This window comes from Rana temporaria, chromosome 10, assembly GCF_905171775.1.
Source record: "Rana temporaria chromosome 10, aRanTem1.1, whole genome shotgun sequence".
Classification (NCBI taxonomy): domain Eukaryota; kingdom Metazoa; phylum Chordata; class Amphibia; order Anura; family Ranidae; genus Rana; species Rana temporaria.
In genome coordinates, this window is record NC_053498.1 from 126,365,194 (window position 1) to 126,386,986 (window position 21,793).

The following is a 21,793-nucleotide window of genomic DNA, read 5'->3' on the forward strand; positions in this document are numbered from 1 at the left end:
GCGAGCCTGGCCCAGGAACCGCCTTTCCCAACAAGCCACCAAGGCATTGGGCAGCACAGAGGACTGAACAAAACGGACATTAGTAGGAAGAACAGGCAATGGCACAGATACACACAGACTTGCCAGACTGTCCCGGTGATTGCAGCCGCACAGTCGTGTCTCCAGATCCCAGCTGATATTCCGTTCCATCTGTGGAGCCATACTCCCCCTGGGACCCTTTTCCTGCATCTGAAGTAGTGAGTTCGCCCTCTGATCTGTCTCCTTCCTCACCCTCCGTGGCTCCCAGTGAAGGGTTAACATCGTCGTGCACCCGCTGATGACGTCATTGGCCGCCGCACCACGGCCCACGCGTTTCCTTGACTCATTCCTGCACTCTGTCACCCTCTGGTCCGGAACTGGGGATGGTAATGACGACACCGGACACCTGGAACCTCGCCTTCTTCTCCCAGCCACACCCAGGGCAGGGAGGAGCCCGGCCGAGCAGCCCGCATGGTCCTGGGCACTGGTAGAAGGGGAGCGGGAAAAGGTGGTAGCTTGAGATCTCTCAACCCGGGTCCTGTCTGTGCGGAGGATACCTTCCAGTCCTGCCATCATGAGGAGGAGGCTGCCTCTTAGCTTTTGGGGCTGAAGGGTCCCTAATGGGGCTCCTAGTGCAGTGGCCACCCCTAGGGGTCACTTCGGGACTTAAAGGAGTTTTAAAGGAAAAAATACTTTTTGCTGAAATGACTGTTTACAGGGTATAGAGACACAATAGTTAACTGATTCCTTTTAAAAGTGATTAAAAATAGATAAAAATCAATCATATAATGTCCCTACAGTTTCAGTTTCGTTTTTGCATGCTGTTTCCTGCTCTGTGATGTACAGAGACACAGAGCCAATACAGGGCAGTGATGGTTTGTAAAACGAAACTGATTGGTGTTGAGGGGTTTTAGACACACAGTAATCACACCTCTTTGATTAGTGACTACAGAGAGAAAGCTCCCATGACTTTTTTCATCAGGAAACAGACAACCAGGAAGTGTTCAGAACAGAGAAGGATTAGAGCAAAAACTAACAATGAGGACATGAAACCGGGACTGCAGTAAGGTAAAGGAAGCTATTTAGCTAAAAAAAAAATTCCTTTAGTGACCATTTAAGCGCACAGGAGGGTGAGACCTCCTAGCCCATGATAAAATGGGGGGCAGGTGAAGCAGAAGCCTACCCCGACCCCTGTAGCACGTCCAACAACTGGGACTCAAGCCACTGAGGGCCATTAGCCACTGCTGCCGCCCATGCTCTCTCGTCTGCCCAGCTCCAACTGACCCTCAGTCAACGCCCCCTTCTGCCTAGACCCCCATTGTCCACACCCTGCCCCACATTGCCACACTCTACCTTGCCCTGCCCAGTTCCAATTGGGTATGCCTATTATACTTTGAAAAAAAACCTTACTAATCTGCCCAACTACAGCCTATGCTGCACATTCAGTCATGTAGGCCCTCCTCTTAATGCTGGTCATACCGTTCCAGGCCTGTTCTTTTTCTCTCCTCTGGTGATCAGAGTTCAACATTGTAACTTTGTAGAAAGTCACATGGTGACAAGCTGCTGCAAGGGCTGATCGATGTCGGGCATTTGTAAACACAGCCAAGAATTGCACAGGCAAAAGGATTTATATTATTGTGTTCTCTCTGAGCTGACATCTCAGTCCAGGAATAGTTGGTGACCCTGGGTGATGCCTGAACAATTATGATCCAAACTACTTGAGCAGTGGCAGCTGGTGTTCAATATTTTTTTTTGGGGGGGGGGGGGGAGCAAACCAATGCCATTGCCAACCCCCAACCTCCCCATGGGAGACGGATGGGAATTCAGCAGTCCCCCCTGCAGGAGATGGCCGGAAATGTGGTGAATATTCATTCGCTATTGTCCCTATACGGATGGGCCACCGCTGTTCTGGAGGGTAAATTAAAGCATTATTGGGTGGAGTCCTGTGATCTCTGAGGTCCGTACACACGACCGAACATGTCTGCTGAAACTGGTCCCCGGACCAGTTTCAGCAGACATGTTCGGTCGTGTGTACGGCCGACCGGACAGGTTTCCGGCGGACATTTGTCCAGCCGACCGTTTTCCAGCGGACAAAAGTTTCTTAGCATTTTAAGAAACATGTCCGCTGGAAGCCTGTCCGTCGGACATGTTCGGTCGTCTGTACAGACTCACCGTACATGTCCGATCGGCCGCCATCCCTCGAAGTGATTCGACACATGCGTGGAAGCATTGACCTTCCAGGGCCGCGCACGTCGCCGCGTCATCGGCGCGGCGACAGCGCGGCCACGTCACCGCGTATCGTGTACGCGCGGATTTCTGTCTGATGGTGTGTACAACCATCAGACAGAAATCTCCGGGCGGACATGTCCGCTGAAAACGGTCCGGCGGACCGATTTCAGCGGACAGTACGTCCGTGTGTACGAGGCCTGAGAGTGGTAATAAATAAATGAAAGTGTTTCACTCATGCATTACCTAAAAATTTAAAAGCATATCAGATGTTAAACACTTAACCACACTGAAATTTAAATTGCTCGCTACTGTGGGATTTCTTTTTGACATCACATTTGCATTATATTGAAATTATGTCATTTAAACTGTCCATGTTAAAAGGACAAGCTAAGACACGTGACAGTTTATGAGACTGTTTTGCATTGTTTAAGCGGAGATGATCAGATTACCTGTACATGAGCTCAATTTCAATCCAGGTGCTGCCAACAATAAAGAAAACAATCCAGAAATAATGTACAGCACATTTATGAAGTACATTCCACGGTGTTCCTGTTATACTCACATAACACCATAACCAGGGCTTTTTTTCAGCGTGAACGCGGGGGAACGCAGTTCCGGCACCTACTGGACTGACTGTATGTAATGTCAAGGGGTGCTGGGTGTGCTGCAGGGTATTGATGCTCACTGCTGGTGGATCTATTCTAGCTGGAGAGCAAAATTTTTTGCAGGGGGTCTATTGTTGCTGAGGAGGTCTAGTGTTGCTGGTGGGGGACCTATTGTTGCTGGGGGGTCAGTTGAAGGAGATCTACAGTTAGGAGAGGGGTCTATTGTTGATGGCTGCCAGAGAGTCTATTAAAAAAAAAGCCCTGACCATAACCAACCCTGCCTTTCTGGAACCCTTTTCATGTGTTGCAGTAATGTGTAATAAAATGTATGCTGGCCAGGCCTGGAACAAAAATTTGGCCCTGGACTTCGTCCAGACCAGCCCACTTTCATTTTGCAAACATGCACAAAAACAAGTGAAGCGGGAGGGCTAACGACATTCAGAAACATTGCTACAGCCTCATTGGCCTATGATTTCAAGTGATCCTGAGCTATCCGTCTCACGAGAGGAAGCTACTTAATGGAGAGAACCAGGGGAGGACCTGCTCAGGATGGTACTAAGCGGAAGGCTGATATCTCGGGATAGGCCTGGTGGCTCTATTAAGGGATGATCTACAATCCATGTTAGCCTACAGTTTCGCCGGGTTGACGTAAAGGCTCTTAAACTGTATGGCTGGAAGTTCGGGTACCAAATCCTGTGGCAGAGGATTCCGGAATGTTCACTTTTGCTTGCAACCAGTCTGTGGCAGAGACCGTTACTAATCATTGTTGGTGCATCATTCCTGCTGCTAGGCCAGGTGAGAGGGGCCTATCCGGGTGAGCAATACCCACTTGAGAGGAAGTGGTGAGTGACTTTTCTTTGGGACTTTGACATTTTCCCCAGTGATCTGTACTACGCACCTGAACCTTCTCCTGCTCCTTCCAGCTTCTACTTTCTTGCAAGTTATGAGAAAAATAAAACAGCTAAAGGTTTTACAACCTGTGTGGACATTGTAAAGAACTCCAGACATTCTTCCCCTAGACAACGAATGTTGAGGTAATGTGCAAGGCCCAAATCTAATCCAGCAGCTTCTACGGGGTAGTGCTACATGTACTTGCTTCCTTTAATTTGCACCTGGATAAGGAATTTTTTAGGAAATTGCTTTACTAGGTGTCTATGGTGCCTCTTATGCCCCTTAAAGGAGTTCTCTGACCTAAAACGTTTAACCCCCGCTGTGCCCGGGCTGTAAAACTATACAAAATAAACTTTCACTTACCTGCCTACGATCCCCCGTTGTTCCGATATCGCCGTCCCGTTCTCCGGTCCCGGTCTCTTCCTCTTCCTGCGTGTCGGTGACTCACAGTGCGCTCAGCCTATCAGCGGCCGCAGCAATGTCCCGTCGCGGCCGCTGATAGGCTGAGCGCACTGTGAGTCACCGACCCGCAGGAAGCGGAAGAGACCGGGACCGGAGAACGGGACGGCGATATCGGAACAACGGGGGATCGTAGGCAGGTAAGTGAAAGTTTATTTTGTATAGTTTTACAGCCCGGGCACAGCGGGGGTTAAAAGTTTTAGGTCAGAGAACTCCTTTAATGTTTGACTTCTGCCGGGTTAGCCCCCCCATATAAAAAGATTTGACTTTTTTTTATACAGTGTAGATCACACACAGAAGAAGCAATATTAACAGTTTTTTGCTGGGGGGGCTAACCCGTCATCAGCCCCCCCCCCGTATCAAATTTTCTGGTCAAAAATCATTCAGGCTAATAGATATTCGTTAGATCCGGTAAGATCAAGTGGTTTTAACGTTAGATCTCACATAATTAGAGACTTATTAATGAGAGCCCCCCTCATTAATCACTTAATAAGTCTCTAATTATGTGTGATCTAACGTTAAAACCACTTGATCTTACCGGATCTAACGAATATCTATTAGCCTGAATGATTTTTGGCCCAAAAAATTGATAAGGGGGGCCAGCCCCCCTCATTAATCACTTAATAAGTCTCTAATTATGTGAGATCTAACGTTAAAACCAGTTGATCTTACCGGATCGAACGAATATCTATTAGCCTGAATGATTTTTGGCCAGAAAATTTGATAAGGGGGGGCTGATGACGGGTTAGCCCCCCCAGCAAATAACTGTTAATATTGCTTCTTCTGTGTGTGATCTAACGTAAACAATGATTGATCTAACCTGATCTAACAAACTGCATAAAAAAAAGTCAAATTTTTTTATATGGGGGGAGGGGGGGGGGGGCTAACCCGGCAGAGGTAATGTTTGTGCTGCTGTGTCACAAGTACAAGAAGTAAATGGAGATCTTCAAATTTGAGATCACCAAAAAAGTTTTGGTATTAGTTCTAGTTGGTTTTCAATAAAACTCTATCAATATGCAATGAAGAGACCCCCTAGGATCTGTGTAAGGTGTTCCGGTCCTTAGGAATGTCTAGAACTCTTTTTCATAGCCTGTACATAAAAACACATGGTCAGAATTTCCGACAACAAATGTCCGATGTGAGCTTTTCATCGGATATTCCGACCGTGTGTACACTCCATAGGAAATTCCGACAGGAAATGTCCGACAAAAATTTGCACCTGGATAAGGAATTTTTTAGGAAATTGCTTACAGGTGGTTAAACTGGGTACATTGGTCTCTTCCAAGCGAGAATTAAGTACTGGAACACCGCAGGGTTTTCGTGTTGAGTCCCTTTCTTTATGCACTATATACCTATGATTATATCCCCTTTATGAGACGAATAGTATTATCAAATTAGCAGACGATACTACCATAATTGGTTGTATCACTAGGGATGACGAGGAGCCGTACAGAAAGGAGGTGGATGAGATAGTGGAATGGTATACAGAGAAAAATCTGACCCTAAATATAGGAATATCAAAGGAATTGATTATAGATTTTAGGAGGAGCAACCCTGAACCAGCACCGCTTTTTATTAAAGTCGTGTGTATGGAACGCGTCCCAACTTTTACGTTTTTGGGAACTTACATTTCTAAAGACTTATCATACCATGGAAAATTAATGTCAAAGCCTTTATAAAAGAAAATCACAACAGCGTTTATATTTCCTGAGACTCCTAAGGAAGGGGCTTGGAAAAGAAGGTACTAGAGACCTTCTACCATTCCGCCATTGAGAATATACTAACCTATTGTATTTTAGTTTGGTATCCTAGTTGTACGCAGGCAGATAAAAATGCTTAAAGAGAGTGGTTCGAACAGCACAGAAAATTCTAGGGTGTGAACTTGTTTCTCTTAATGAAATCTTTAATATTCGCTGTCTTTGTAGGTCAGAATAAATAATGAAAGATCACACCCATCCTGGCTGTAATTTTTTTTAGTTCTTGCCATCCAGGAGATGTTTTAGGGTGATAAAAGCCACAACAAATAGAGTTAAAAGGGGTGCATCCTATGCATTAAGGTGAAAAAACACCTGGCAGTGACCATTGATTGTTAGAGATCTATTGATTTTTCCCTAAGTTTAACCTTGTTGCACCTTTCTTTTCTACCACTAGGTGGCTGGGTACTTGGTAGTACTAGATACGAGAAGGGCAAAGCTAGGTCAGGTTATGGGTATAAGGGGCATCTCAGCCAACGGGCAGGGTTTTTTTTAAATCCCTTGGCCTGCTGCAAGAGCATATATATTCGGGTGGAGTCAGGTGATCTGTGTTCTGTGCCACCCGGACGCCAGTCTGGGTGCATGTGTGTCGTATTCTCCAGGCTGCTAGGCTGGAGATTAAGGCCTATCCTGGGCACATCTGGCTGCTAGGCTGTCTGAGAACCTATCCAGAAGCAAGAGAGCAGCATAGAGTTGGGACTGCGGCTTGCAGTCCAACCAGAAGTGATGGTTCTGCCCGCCAGAGATCCTGCCGTGGTCGGAGGTAGAAGGGAAGCTGTCGCCACTAAAGGAACAAACACCCTATAAGCAGGAACCAGTGAGTAAGTACAAGAGCAGTATTCTCACCAACCGTGGACAGTGGAGAATCTGGAAACTCCAGTGGGTATCAAGCCAGGGACCCAGCCAGCGGAGGTGACGCTTGCAGAGCAGCCTTGTTTGTCAAGCCAGTGATTTAACGGGCCAGTGGGGTGAAGCTTGAGAGTTATCTTGAGTGCCAAGCTAAGGACCCAGCAGAGAAGCGGGGGGTGGCGCTTGATGACGATACTACCGTGAAGATTGGAAGAGCTCAAGGGATTTAGTGGCAGTGAATCAGCGGGTCTAGTGAGAGACTGGGAGCTCAGGGGGCTGAAGAACTACAAGGAGTGATTGTAGTGGAAATGAAAGAAACTGTTAAGCTTTGTGTTAGGAACTGTTAAAGACTGTTGTCATAGGAGACAGCATTCCTGCACATGCAGATGTGGTGTCTTGGTAGATGCTTTTCCCTGCATGGCTGTCCTCCTATTGAAGTCTCGGAGTCTGCCAATTGAACTTGCAACCTAAGGGTGTCCTGGCCCTAACCCTATCCCAAAAGTTTGTTTAGAGAAAAAAAATATTTTTTGCATTCAAGAAGTCTCTGGCGCCCAATGACTTTAATCACCATTGCACCCACTATGCCTCACAACCCACTACATACATAAGGATGTCAGCTATCTCTAGCCCTGGAGGTTCTTATTAGACCAAAGGAGGCCCAAGACCTTGCTACATATCTATGGGAACATCTGGGTACAAAGTGTTACAACATCTTAGGTTTTTATTGTCTGTCCCCATTTGGGATATTTCAACTCCCTTCCTGATATGGTGACAATGTTCCAGAGAGACAAAAAGTAACATGACATCTCTCCAAAAAGTAAAAAGCAACAAAAACACATTTTCCAGTAAAGGAATGTTAGCCTTACTATGGGAAGGCAAAGCTTTACTAGGTGTCTATGGTGTCTCTTATGCCCCTTAATGTTTGTGCTGCTGTGTCACAAGTACAAGAAGTAAATGGAGATCTCCAAATTTGAGATCACCAAAAAAGTTTTAGTTCTATCAATATGCAATGAAGAGACCCCCTAGGATCTGTGTAAGGTGTTCAGGTCCTGAGGAATGTCTATAACTCTTTTTCATAGCCTGTACATATAAAACTCAGACTCTTATGCCGCGTACACACGGTCAGAATTTCCGACAACAAATGTTCGATGTGAGCATTTCATTGGATATTCAGACCGTGTGCACACTCCATCGGACATTTCCTGTCCTACCACAAAAATTTGAGAGCTGGTTCTCAATTTTTCCGACCAAAAAAGTTCTCATCGGAAATTCTGGTCGATGCAATTCCGACGCACAAAAACCCTACGCATGCTCGGAATCAAGTCGATGCATTCTTGGAAGCATTGAACTTAATTTTTTGTTGTACGTCGCCGCGTTCTTGACGTCCACAATTTCAGACAACATTTGTGTGACCGTGTGTATGCAAGCCAAGTTTGATAGAAATTCCGTCGCAAAAAAATCTGCGGTTTTGTTGTCGGAAAGTTCCGATCGTGTGTACGCGGCTTGAGGCTACATTCACACTTCAGCATTTTGAATCATGAGCATATTTGCCACGAATATGCTCGCGATTTGAAAGCGCTGATGTGTGAATCGCAAATTGCAAGACTTGCATTTGAGAGGCCACTCATTTGAATGACACCTCAAATCGCGGCACGGGTCTGCATCGATTGTTACGTGATAAATCGCGCTGCAATCGTGGCAACACGCATAGTGGGAAGCATGTCACCCAAAAGTAGCTCCTGAACTTTTTATGGGAGACAGGCTTCCCGCAATTCACGTTCCAGACCTGCACCACGATTTGAAAGGATTGGAGCCTAATTTTGTTTTTTGTGTCTACAAGCCTTTATGGCAGCTTGATGTTCAGCCTTTATTTCTAAAAACAGAGAAAACAAACTAGTCATTCAAGTTATGCAATGAACATTGTCTGGGGAATGCTGTCGAATAAGAAGAAACTGGTCAGGTGGTGATAATGGCTACAACACTGTCAGAACTGGTTCTATCGCACCTATGTCATTATGTGCAAAGGTCGCGCAGCGCAGGAACACACACCTCCCAGCCTGAGATGAGGTGTGTGTAGAGCGTGTACACCTGTTCCACATCTCCATGTTCACAGCCCAGAAGACAGCAGACAGGTGAGAGCTGAAACCTTATCACTTTAATTATGGGGGCTTCTTCCAGCTATCTGCCTGGGGACACCACACATCTACATTTATCACGCCAACAAAATGTACTAAAAGTTTACATTTACTTGTAAAAATTGATAAAATCACTACAGTGCAGAGAAAGCATAAGGAATTTGAAAGTTGTAGTATGTATGAATTGCTGCAAAAAGCTGGGAGTTGTAGTTCACAGCTTGCAGTTTTTGGATTAGAATTTATAATAGGCACTATGCCTCCTCCCTACCCTCCAAAATGACATTATTTTATTTAGGTGGAAAAATTGTATTTACAGCCACGTGAACATACCACGATCTGTTTGATGTGTGTGCACTTTTTTTTTGTCGTCCCCCCCCCCGTGCTCTTTTCTCTCTGTCTTCTCTCTCTATTCTCTCTCTTAGCTTTCATGCTATTTGTCACTCTTGGGTTGTGTTTTTTTTGTTTTGTTTGTTTTCTTTCTTCATCTCTCCCTCTCTCCTCCTCTCTTGCTCTCTCCTTTTTCCCTTATCTCTCCCTCATTTTTCTACCTTCTCTTTCCACTCTTCTTTCTTCTCTCTCTTCCTTTCTCCTCTTTCTGCTGTTCCTCTCTTCTTTCACCTCCTCTCTTCAACTCTTCTGGGAAGGCTGTGGACAAGGTTTAGGAGTGTGTCTATGGGAATGTTTGACTAAGTATTTCAGAAGCGCATATGCGAGGTCAGGCACTGATGTTGGAAGAGAAGGCCTGGCTTGCAGTCTCCACTCCAAGTCATCCCAAAGGTGTTCTATCAGGTTGAGGACTGGACTCTGTACAGGCCAGTCATTTTCCTCCACCCCAAACTCGCTCATCCATGTGTTTATGGACTGTGTTTTGTGCACTGGTACACTTACCTGTCCTGGAGTCCAGCGCCATCCGCAGCAGCCCCCCCGCCATCCTCAGTGAGGGAACCAGGAAGTGAAGCGCTCCGGCTTCACTGCCCGGTTCCCTACGGCACATGCGACGTAGACTGTGTGGCCGGAAGTGGGTGCAAATACCTGTCTTTAGACAGGTATCTGCACCCCCCTCCTCCCTGAAAGGTGTCAAATGTGACACCGGAGGGGGGGGAGGGTTCCGATCAGCGGGAGTTCCACTTTAGGGTGGAGCTCCGCTTTAATATGAACTGTTTGTATTAGACCCATAGCCACCAATCAAGTTCAACCTTTCATTGTCGTTCCTGTGCAGTTTTTATTCGTATCTGTTTATTTTCAGCAAAAGCGATGGGTCATTTTGTAGAACACAATGGAAAAGAGTTTGATTGCCTTGTAGTGCTGCACCTTGGATTGAATGCCCACCAGCAACTGTGGGCACTGGAATCTTTAAACCAGAATCCTCATCCAGTGTGTGAAACTGTGTGATGACTCCATTCTGCCCAACACTAGTAGTCAGTTTTGGGTGAGGCGATGTCATTGCATGCAGCGGCTGGGAGTGAGGCTTGCATTGTTAATGACAATAGGCTAGGAGTACCCAAACCACAAGATGAGAGCTCAGAAGGATGTGCAATCAGGTAGCTTGAAATTGGAAGCGGTTTTGTTGCATTGTATCTGATGCTGTGTTTGTGTATAGTAATCGAAAACATGTTTGTGTCACTGTCAGTTGGCGACAGCCTCAGCAGTCTGAGATTAAAAGGCTTGATAAAAACCAGATTGTGCTATGGAAATATAGAAGTATGTCAGACCTGATACATTTTCTGTAATGCGTGCTCTTGATTTACATCTGTCACTTTCAGGCAGTGTAGAAGATAATCAGATCTTATGAGCCCATTCACACTTAAAGCAATTTGCTGCGGTGTGCTAATGCATGTTACTGCACCTTTTAGAACAACTTATCAATGCACCACAACGAAAGGAAAAAATAAATAAAGATGAATGGGCTACCTTAATCCAAGGCTTGGCAAAGCATATAAAGGAAAGCTAGGATTTACTGTATGTGTCAGAGTCTAAGGAATGGCACCTCTTTAATTGTCCTATTTTACCTATTATTATCCAGTTATTTACTTTAGTGTTTATTCTACACAAATGTTTTCTTTTTTGGGACCCATTTAGACTTTGGCATCCTAGTGCACTAACAGGCATATTTTGCACATCACATGCAATGCATTATGGCAGCTCAAATAAATGGGTTGGTAGTGTATCAAAAAAAAAAAAAAAAAGAAGGACATGCACCATTTTTGGCAACACAGCGCACTGCGAATCATAGTAATACATTCCTGTGAGTTGTGTGCTGCAATGCATCAGTATTGAAGCTGCATTGTCTTATGCCCCTTACACAGGATCGGAAATTCCGACAAGAAAAAGGCAATGTGAGCTTTTGGTCGGAAATTCTGACCGTGTGTATGCTCCATCTGACTTTTTGCAGTGGGAATTTCCGTCAACAAAAGATTGAAAGCAGGTTTTCTATTTTTCCAACGGAAAAAGTTACTATCAGAAAATCCGCTCTGTACGCAATTCCGCCGCAGAAAAAAAACGCATGCTCAGAATCAAGCAGAAGAGCTGAACTGCCTATTGAACTTCATTGATTTCGGCTCGTCGTACGTCTTCTAAGGATGAGCTCCGGCGTGTTCGCATAGCACATGTGCAGAGCCCGCCAGGAAGTCTGCACGGCGCTGCGCTAATCACAGCCAGGGAGACATTTCCCGATCTCTGCAGCTGAGCATCGGGACAATGTCTCCCTGGCTGTGATTAGCGCAGGGCCGTGCAGACTTCCTGGCAGGCTCTGCATATGTACTATGCGAACAAGCTGGAGCTCATCCTTAGGGCCCTTTCACACGTACGGACCGTATGTCCGCATTTTCATCCGTCCGTTGCGGATGAAAACGGGACATACATGGGTCCCTATGTGATTACGGGTGTCAGTGGATGAACATCCGCTGACACCCGTAATTGTCCGCCTCTGCAAAGATCCGCATTTGCGGACGGAAGAAAATTCTATTTTTCTTCCGTCTGCCAGATCGGATCGGGTGAACACGGACATACGGTCCGTGTTCATCCGATCCCCCATAGGGGAGAGCGGAGGAAAGACAGGGCGGTCCCTGCACAGTGTGCGGGGACCGCCCTGTCAGCTGCCAGCTCAGCGGGGATTTTACGGATGATCCCCGCAGAGCTTTTATAGGGCACACAGAGCGGATCATTACTGATCCGCCCGTGTGAAAGGGCCCTTAACGTCTTCTCTGTCCCTGTCAATTTTCGACAAGATTTGTGTGACCGTGTGTATGCAACACAAGTTTGAGCCAACATTTCGTCAGAAAAAAATCCAAGTTTTTCTTGTTGGAACTTCCGATCGTGTGTATGCTGCATTAGGATGCTAAAATAGCACTGCAATGCACTAACTCTTATGAAATGAGTTTACATGCATTACTGCGTTGCAGCAAAAGGTATTGGGTTTCCTCCTGATGGTAACAAACTGCTATGTGCTTAAAAATGATAAATGTATGTAGCTAAAAGTCTTTTTAATAAAAACACAATTTTATTTCTGTTTGCTGCACACTGGGAAAGGTATTTGTACACTTTGAATTGCCCCCTCTATGTCAGATATGAGCTAACTGAGCTGCTTAGTCAGGGTTAGTGCTATGTACACAAACATACAAATCACATCCCGTAACAATTATGCTCTTAAAGACAGTTGAGAACGTACCAGGCACACACAGGTACTGTTGTCACTGCAGAGCTTCACACGCCATGGGAACCTGGAGACTGCAGGGACAGCTAATCCTCCCCACTGCATTGATGTAATCAATTAGACATCACACCTACAGGTGTCTTTATCTACGCAATTACCTGACTGATTCGTTTCTAGCTCATCCACAACTAACATCACCCACTGACACCCAATTAAATTAAATAATTGTATGCGCAGCAGCTTTAAAAGGAGATGTAAACCCAACTGGAAGACATTAGGTTTGCTCTGTGAGGTTTATTTATTAGAACTGGAGAGTGCAAAATCTGGTGCATCTCTGCATTGAGGCTGGGTTTACACTGAGGGACAGAGTGGCTCCCAGCAGGGGGTCCGGTGCGTCCCCATTCACCATTTTAGGTCTGATTTCAGCACAACATTTGGGCTGAAATGGACCAGAAGACACACAGGAGTGCTCCTGTGCAATACGCACCAGAGCCGCTCTGGTAGAGTTGCCAACTCATCCCTCTAAAACAGAACACATATTAATTACACAGGTTCTGTGGCTGATTAAGGAGGTAATTAAACTCACTTGGTGCCTTATTTGCATTAAATTAGCCTCAGAACCTGTGTAATTCATATGTGTTCTGTTTTAAAGGAATGAGGTGGCAACTCTACGCTCCGGAGATGTATGAACAGGCACAATCTCCTGACATGCAAATTGAATACAGGGAAACCCAAACCCAATTCGCACTATTGTGAGCCCAGCCTGAAGCGAATTAGCCTCTATGTTTTTTTTGTCAAAGCTTAGGCCCCATGCATACGGGACGCCGGTGCAAACTCTGCTAAACACATGTTTTTAAAGGCTAAAACCGGCATTTAAAAATGCCCGTTTTGCCACGAATTTCGCGGCGTTTTACCGCGTTTGCGTTTATAAGCGTTTAGTTAAGAAACATCATAAGACCCTCCCAAAAACAGTATTATTTAACCATTTCAGCCATTTTGTGAGACCAGAGTGAGTAGCAGCTGAGAGAGCAGAAGTGTACTTGTATTTTGCGTGTCACTTGCCACATCACCTGCCACAAGCTGCGGATTGTCCACTTGCCACGTCACCTGCCACAAGTTGTGAATTGTCCACTTGTCACGTCACCTGCCACAAGTTGTGGGTTGTCCACAATGCAATGCAAGCAATAAAAAAATTTTTTAATGGTTTTTCATCATTTGCCATCATTTTTGAGATTTCTAATGTAAAAAATAGGTCACCTTTAAAAAAGCCTATAAACGAAATCGCGGCAAAACGCTGGTACCGTGTTTTGCCGTGTTTAGCAGCGTTTTGCGTCTGAAACGTGGAACACTTTTGGTGTGAACCCATTTTTTGGCTTCTGGAAAAACGAGGATAAACACAACTGCCGAAAAACGTGACTGTGTGCATGGACACATAGGATAACATTGAATGTGTTCAGGGGCAGTTAAAAAAGCTGTCCAACTGCCTCTGAACACGCGTTTACCAGCGTCTCGTGTGCATGGGGCCTTAATTGAACAAGTTGAAGTTGGAAGCTGATTGGCTATCATGCACAGCTGCACCACATTTTTCACTCTTCAGTGTTAGTAAATCAACCAATCATGTTTCAGGCCTCGTGCACACTGGACATTAAAATAACGCTTTATATACCATATATATATATAAAATAACATTATAAAAACTCCAGTAGCTCTGCAGTGAGTTTTTCAACCTTTTTCATCATTTTTCAATGTTTTTGCAATAGCATTTTTTTTAGCGCCTATTAGCGTTTTGTTTTTTATTTCTTCAATGTTCACACACTCCACGTTTAGAGCCCGCCAGGAAGTCTGCATGGTGCTGCGCTAACCACAGGCAGGGAGACATTTCCTGATCTCTGCAGCCGAGCATCGGGACAATGTCTCCCTGCCTGTGATTAGCGCAGCTCCGTGCAGCCTTACTGGCGGGCTCTGCACGTGGAGTGTGCGAACACGCTGGAGCTCATCCCTACTCCTCACCAACCTCATTCCACCTTTTTTACCTTAGTGCTGCTGATCTCCTGTAGCCTCTTTGCAGACACTTGTCCACCTGCGTTCCAGTATTGGCTGCATGGCTTTTCTTATGGTGAGTTTCATGATGGTGACCACTATGGATGTGCTGAGGAATGTTAAAATCTTAAAATCCAAGCCCACCATTACATTGTCATTGTACTGGGCCAATCATAATGGTCTGGGCATTCCCACAGCCATATGTATACAAGGGGCAGGGGTGGACTGACAACTCATGGGGCCCCCGGGCAATAGAAGATTATGGGACCCCCCGGGCTTACAGATGGCCACCATGCCAGGAGGCATTGCATAGGCAGGGCAGCTAAAATCTCAGGATTTTCACATCAAAAGCATGTCGGTTTTGGACATATCAGGGACAGATGTAAAAAAAAAAACAGATTTTGACATACTGTCCCTGGTTTTATTGAGCCTGGCAACCCTGATGGGGCCCCCTAGTGGCATGGGGCCCTCGGGCAGTGTCCGACAGTCCCAATGGTCAGTCCGCCCCTGACAAGGGGTGTGTATGCATGCGGTTGTGGAGTGGGGAATGCCTCGGCCACATGATGATTGATCCAGTATAGTGACAGCTTCATGGTGGATTTGGACTAGGATTCAAACACGCCTTAGCTCATCCCTAATGACAACAGTGGACAATGCCTGCATATTGTGTGTTGATATTGGCACCTGTAGTCTCCATCTGAGGCACACCCGTGACAGGGCGACAGTGACAACACAGGGGAACAGTTGGGAGACCAGGACAGTGTTGTCACCCTATAGCAGGAAATGCCTGAACAAGGACCTTACTGGCAGGATCAACAGATATTATTGAGATGAAAGATCCTGGTTTAAAAAGGCTGAAAATTGTTTTTGACATAGAATTACGTTAAAAATTATATGAGATTTCAGAGACTAGATTTCCAGTAAAAAAAAAAAATCCTCTCTGACTGCAGGGATTTTCTAAGACCCCTTTCACACTGAGGAGTTTTTCAGGCGGTACAGCGCTAACAATAGCGCTGCTATACCACCTGCTATACAACCTGCCCAGCAAGCCGGAGGGCTTTCACACTGAGGCGATGGGCTGGCTGGGGAGAAAAAAATCTTCTGCAAGCAGCATCTTTGGAGCGGTGAGAGGAGCGGTATGTATACCGCTCCTTCACCGCTCTTTACATTTTAAACAATGGGAAACCGCGGTAATACAGCCCGCAATGCGCCTCTGCAGAGGCACATTGCGGGCGATATTAACCCTTTATCAGCCGCTAGCGGTAGTTAATACTGCACCGCTAGCGGCCGAATCCCGCTGCAATTCCAACGGTATAGTGCCGCTATTTTTAGCGGTGCTATACCGCCACCGCGCCTAGTGTGAAAGGGGCCTAATTTTCTTTATGCAACCAGGACATCAGAATTTTTGGACAGGATATCCCCAAGTCCTGTATTTGGTTCAATTGCCCAGAGGACTTGGATGTCACATTTTAGGCATCCATGGCAATGTTCTATAATACTGCCCTATAAGATTATTTAATAGAGTAAGCTTAGGGCCCTTTCACCTGGCAAGTTTGTTGTGACCACTGGATTCCATCAGAAAGAACCTGCAGGTTCTTGCTGCTGGAATGACTGGGTTATTTGATCAGCAGCTGACTGCTTCCAGGCTCGGACATCTGTCCCAAACCACAGCTAATCGATCTGTGTGAGACTACATGTGATCAGCGGCATCTGTCAGCCCTCCATTTGTTTAAATGGGCTGCTGCTGATTGCATAACGGAAAATTGTATACTCACCTTTCCGTAATTTTCCTTTCCTGACGCATCTTCATGGCAGCACACACACTGGGTTGTGACTCCGCCTCCACAACCTGACAGGATTGGTTAGCTATAAATTTGAAGGGGAGACGCCCTGCACCATTCTCTGTATATATCATCACTAAACAAAACAGTTGGGTGGGCATCTGTGTGCTGCCATGAAGATGCGTCAGGAAAGGAAAATTACGGAAAGGTGAGTATACAATTTTCCGTTTTCCTGACGCATTCATGGCAGCACACACACTGGGAAATAACTCGCCAGTCGGGAGGGTGCAAGAAAACAGTAATATTTATTCTTTATAGCGCTGAGAAATTGGTTCCAACAACAGATCTGCCGAAGTCGGCAGTATCCAGGTGAGCAGAATTCACTCTGTAGTGAGAAATGAAGGTGTGTCGGGAAGACCAAGTTGTTGCTCTGCATATGGTCTCTGGTGAAATCCGCAATATGCTGCCCATGAAGTGGCCACTGCCTCTATCGAATGAGCCCTAATGCCCTCCGGAGCCGTAAGTTTCTGGATGGAATAGGTCTCCCTGATAGCTTTAACTAAGCCAGAGGAAATGGTATGGGAGGTAGCTGCCTGACCTAGTCTGTTCCCGTGTGGGATAATCAGGAGAGAATCCTTCCTCCTCAGGTGAGATGTAGCTGTGAGGTAGCTGGAGATGGTAGACTTGACATTCAAGGCATGGGTCTCACCCCTCCCATTAGAAAAAGATGGAAGAACGATGTCCTGGATATGATGAAAGGAGGAAGCTACCTCTGGACTAAATTGGTCTGAAGGCTTCAGTACCACTCTGCCAGGAAGAACATTAAATAGGGATCCGTAGCCGAAGGGTTTGATTCTCCGACACCCCTCTAGCTGAGGTAAGGAAAGCCATCTTCAGAGTCGGGTTCCACAGTGAGATTAAGTTGAACGGAAAAGGGTGCATTGGACAGGGCCTCGAGTACCTCTGGTAGGTCCCATGTTGGAAAGACTGTCCTCTCAGGTGCCTGATCTTTACGTAGGCTCTGAGGAATTGAGTGACCAGAGGATGAAGAACCCAACTAGCACCCGTTTTGGCTGAACGGGCGGATAATTGCACCCTCAGGGTACCCGAGCTCAGCCCTTGTTAAGTCCTGACTGGAGAAATTCAAGAATTTGAGATGGTTCTGTGAGATAGGATTCCAATCTCTTCCTGCGACATCGACACGAACCTCTCCCCGATCCTAGTGTAGGTGACATTAGTGGAGTTCTCTTGAGCTTGCATTAGGGCCGATCTTATTCCCCGAGAGCATCCTTGCCCCCTTAACCTATCCTCCTCAACTTCCAGGCTGCCAGATGCAGCTTCTCTGGACTAGATGGAGGAATTGCCCTTGATATAGGAGATCCCTGGTTACTGGAAGATGAATTGGCGGCTGCGTACTGAGTTGTAGCAGGGTCGTAACCCATGGCCTCCTTGGCCGGAACGGAATTACTGCAAAACCATTGCTGAGGACCTCCGAAGTCGGGACAGGGGTCTCGTGATTAGAGGAGCTGGAGGGAAAATGTACCCCAGCTCGAAGTTCCATGGGTGGACTAGGCATTCTGCTCCTTCCACTAGTGGAAAGTGGGCTCTGGACCGGAACCCCCGGAACTTGAAGTCTTCCGGCGTGGCCGCTAGGTCGATTTCTGGTACTCCCCAACTTTCGTAATGATGGAGAGTACCTGTTGGTTCAGGGACCACTCAATGCTTAAAGTGTCTCTCAGCTTAGGTAGTCGGCCAACAAATTCTGTGCTGCCGAGACATACACTGCCCTCAGATCTAGCAGGTGCACTTGTGCCCACTACAACATGGGGCGAACTTCCTCCAGAAGCGTCCGACTCCTGGTGCCTCCCTGTCTCTAGATATATGGCACCGTCACCTAGTTGTCCATCCTGATAAGGACACTCCTCTCCTCTTAGAAGAGTCGCAAAGGTCCTGAGGACTTGAGAGGCTGCCCTGAGCTTTAAAATATTTGACCCTATGCCCTGGGTTCGAAAGTGCCACTGGCCTTGAGCTACCTGGTCCGGATAATGTGCTCTCCATTCCTGCTGGCTGGCATCCGATGCTGCTGCTTCTGGACTTGGGGGAACTATCGGTCTGAACATTCCGAGGTTGGACGGATGCGTCCGCTGCCACACTGATTGCTTTACCCAACTGGGAATGTAAATGGTCTGGAGCATTGACGTTTCACTCCACTGCCTTAAAAAGGAGTCTTGTAAGACCCGCCTGCCAATGGGACCACTGTACTACGGGTATGGTCACAGACATGGACCCCAAAATACTGAGGAAGGTTCTGGCCTGTAGGCGTCTGGATGATAGCAGATTCTGCATCTTCTGTCCTAAGGGCTTCAGCCTCTCTTGAGGGAATTGTACCTGGTTCAGCCTGGTAGTCAATTCTGCTCCTAGAAAACCATGGTTTACGCTGGGCTGGGGACTGCCCCCCTTTTCTTTCCAAGTTGACTAGCCAACCGAAGTCCTGCAGGACCGTGAGCAATATCTTCCAATGATGACTTAGTCAGTGTCCCTTGATTTTCCGCCAGGAGCAGGATGTCATCCAAATAATGATGCACCCGCAACCCCTTCTCCCTGAGAAGTGCAATCAGGGGTAAGAGAACTTTGGGGAATGTTCTGAGTGCCAAGGAGATGCCGAATGGGAGGCACCGAAAATGGAAATGAGACTGATTAATAGAGAACCAAAGGAACTCCTGGAAGGCGGGATGAATCGGGATGTGAAGGCTTTCCACCTTCCATTTTGATCTTCTTGTTGAGCCTACCTAGGTCCAGGACTGGACGCAGGTCCCCTGTTTCCTTTTCTTTTTTTTTTTGAAATAAGGAGGAATAAAACTCCCTCCCCTTTGGTGCGGGGGTACTTCTATTATTGCCCCCTTTGTGACAGTTCTGTTACATATTGTAGAGGTAACCTTCTTTTGTCTGGGGAAGACGGTACTCTGGTAGGCTGGAATGTGTTCTCCGGCAATGTGCCCCTGAACCTCCGTCTGTGACCGGTCTTGGTAGTGGACAGTGTCCATGGATCTATTATATGACTTGATCATATTTGAATGAATCCCTTGAGCCTGGCGCCCACCTGATTAGGTGGGCGGGCGAACCCTCAAAGGGACTTCTGCTGTTCCCCAGATGTGATGGCCTTGGCTTTCTGTACCCTCGAGAAGGAGGGTCGAGTATTCCTCTGGTCCCTCTAGAGCTTTCTGTCGGGACGGTAGGATCCTACATCCCTGTACTTGTCAGGAAGATTACACCTGTAAATGGGGCCCCTCTGGGGCTTCGGTCTCCTATCGGAGGGAATTAGCCCAGATGTTCCTCCGGTACTTGGAGATGGCTGAGCCCAGCTTTGCGCCAAACATCTGAGCCGACATATGGAATTTGCACCAGTTCGATCCTGATGCTGCGTCCCGACTGAGGCTCCTGTCAACTGCCAACTTTATTTTCTGCAGGGAAAAAATTACTTTCTCCTGGTCGGCCCCTTCTGGAATGGACTTCTCAACGTTAGCCGCCCCTGTAGTGATGGCTTTAGCTACTACAGCCGTGGTGATAGCCGGCCTACAAACACCTCCTGCTGTGGAGTAAGCTTCCCTCAGCTCTAGATCGATTTTACGACCGAGTACGTCCCGGAAGGTAACTGCGTCCTCAATCGTTAGGATAACGTGCCTAGCGAGTTGCAAAAAATGAATCAGCCGTAGGCGCGTTGTGACAGAAGCGGGAGCTGGACGCGGGCTGGCGCCCCTCTATCTCCGAGAGGGTCTCTGAAGCCTGAGCGTAACGGCCGGTGAAGCCCCTCTGGCATCCCATTCCTTCTCCTTGGTTGCTTTGTTGAAGCAAAGGCGGTAAGCCGATTATCTGGCAAGACTGGAGCCCCGCATACTCAGCAAGCGTTTGCCATGGGGCGGGTATAATAGCTCCGTTCATGGTGGGATGAAGGTGATCGTCTGCGGTGAAACCGACTATGACGGGAGCGGCTGTGACGCAAACGGCTATGCTATGAGTGATGATAGCGAGAGGCGACCTTGAGCGACTTCTGCGTGACCTGCCGGAGGCATGGCTTGATCTCCGTCTGCCGTGAACTTGCGTCTTGTGACCCGATGGGGCTACCAAAAAGTAGCGTTGGTGGTCAGGCTCTCTTTTGTCTCTTCTCTACTTACCACCTACTGGACGGCCTCTATACCTAGTAGTTAATGGTGGTCTGCGAGGGCAGTGACCCCCATGAGAAGATAGAAGAGAGACAGCCCAGAAAAAATAGGGAGAGGAGAGAAAGGGCGTTAAATATGCCCCCCCCCCCCCCCCCAATGAATTTTACTTATTTATTAAGTATTAGAAAGTTATATTATTATTCTTTTTTTTTTTTTTTTTTTTTAATAATTAATTATATATATTTTTTCCCCTTCATACATATAAACTTCCCTTTATTTATTTAGGCTGTAAAATACATTGGGCCAGCTGGGCTGGGACATCAGTGTACCAACCTTTACTATTCTTCACTCTGGCAAGGCAGAGCAGCAAAACGACAGCTTCCAGTCACCGCCGTAGGACTAAGTTTTTTTTTTTTTTTTTTTTTTTTTAATTCGCCGCTGCCGTCGCGGCACGGATGACGCGTTTGCGCATGCGCGGAAGCGTCCCGCTCGTCCGGCGCCATCTTGGAAGAGGGCAGAGGGGACAGGCGGCGTCATCGTTGTGCTGCGCGCATGCGCAGACCGGCGTGGAGGACGCGGTGGTGATGACACAATATGGGGGTGCCAGAGGAACCACAAGACTCAGCGAGAGCTGATGCAAAAAGGTACCGGATATGAACAAACACTGTATGGCAGAAGTAACATAAGTGGTGGTGACCCAGACAGTATGGGGGTGCCACAGCACACCGCCGAGAGAGTTGATCCAACACAAAGATACCAATATAAATAACCTTGATGGTAAATGCTTTAGAAAACAATACATTCATGACAGTACATAATGGAGAGGAAGAGGAGGAAAGTGGGGGTCACTGCGAGAATTGAAGCTTCTTTAAAGCTTGCTACAAATGTGCCAGATATTTCCATGAGCCCCTGAGACCACCAGAGCGGGGTTCCCACCATAAAGCTCATTTAGAGACTGTACAGGAGGGACTTCCAAACAGGAGAGGCATGAACCTGCTGGGGCGATTGTGGTAAGAGGCATTACTTGCGTGTCCGTCCAATCCGTCAGGTGAGGATAAAAAAGAGAATGGTGCAGGGCGTCTCCCCTTCAAATTTATAGCTAACCAATCCTGTCAGGTTGTGGAGGCGGAGTCACAACCCAGTGTGTGTGCTGCCATGAATGCGTCAGGAAAACCTGTTATGTCCAGCAGCAAGAATCCGCAGATTCATGGTGCAGGAAT

General features: G+C 46.9%; 1 protein-coding gene and 1 long non-coding RNA gene across 2 annotated transcripts in view; one reads left to right on the plus strand and one right to left on the minus strand.

The window, feature by feature from the left end:
* Positions 1–12,883, minus strand: part of LOC120915590 — a 59,308-nt gene extending 46,425 nt beyond the window's left edge. The window contains exon 1 of the long non-coding RNA XR_005743895.1: positions 12,608–12,883. This is a non-coding gene — a long non-coding RNA (uncharacterized LOC120915590). The remainder of the gene's footprint in view (positions 1–12,607) is intronic.
* TMEM45B (transmembrane protein 45B) overlaps positions 8,836–21,793 on the plus strand; it is a 35,738-nt gene continuing 22,780 nt past the window's right edge. Inside the window, exon 1 of the mRNA XM_040326224.1 lies at positions 8,836–8,937. The gene's annotated coding sequence lies outside the window, so the exon portion shown is untranslated. The remainder of the gene's footprint in view (positions 8,938–21,793) is intronic.